Raw genomic sequence first — 765 nt, 5'->3', positions numbered from 1 at the left:
CAACACCTTGGGTGTGGGTGTTTTGGGGGGGGGGGGGTTAGCACTGACCAGGGGTCAGCAACCACCCGTAGCCAGACATTGCTGGCAGTGCTGGCAGCAGCCAGTGGTGATTGCTGACTGCCCACAGACTTTGCTAGCAGTGTTGGGGGGCGGGGGGCGCAGCGGCGAGCAGCAACTGCCAGCAGGCTGACTTAGTGGTGTCAACAGTGCCTTTTTGTAAGGGGTGCAGCACCACGCTCAGGAGGTGCACATGCACCCCTATGCATCGCCACTGGCTGTTACAAACTTCTCCCCTGCATCCTTCCCTCCATGTCAGAGGATGCACAGTAGAACCACCAGTATAACAGTGTAGCATTCTGAAGTTTTAACTTCAGAGACTTCTAAGAAAGTACTAGATGTGTGTACTAGAAGGGATTATCATAAGTCTCCTGTGCAAATATGAGAGAGATATTAGAAGCCAGTATTTCTATATTGCAATACCAAATTAAAATATTTCACAGAACCCTTATCTGCACCCACATATGGCAACAGACACTCCTTGCATCCGAGAACTTAGTCTCAATAGTCGCACCTTACCTTCATCTTCCCTGAGACTCTCAGAAATCAATTTACTAATCAAGATTTACTCCAACTAGAGGCATACTTCGGTCCAGAAAGAGAAGCAACCGGATTAACTGCCTGCAATCACTAGTATGTAAAATTGAGGCCAGAGGAGAACAAGAGTTCCAGGAAATACTTAATGAGACTGCTACTAACAAACAAACA

General features: G+C 47.7%; 1 protein-coding gene across 7 annotated transcripts in view; it reads right to left on the bottom strand.

Moving 5' to 3' along the window:
- SUN1 (Sad1 and UNC84 domain containing 1) overlaps positions 1-765 on the bottom strand; it is a 55181-nt gene that overhangs the window by 35148 nt on the left and 19268 nt on the right. The window lies entirely within an intron of this gene.

This window comes from Gavialis gangeticus, unplaced genomic scaffold (assembly GCF_001723915.1).
Source record: "Gavialis gangeticus isolate Ggan-Ray unplaced genomic scaffold, GavGan_comp1, whole genome shotgun sequence".
NCBI lineage: Eukaryota > Metazoa > Chordata > Crocodylia > Gavialidae > Gavialis > Gavialis gangeticus.
Note: the sequence above shows the minus strand (reverse complement) of the source record. Positions and strands in the feature narration are given on the sequence as shown.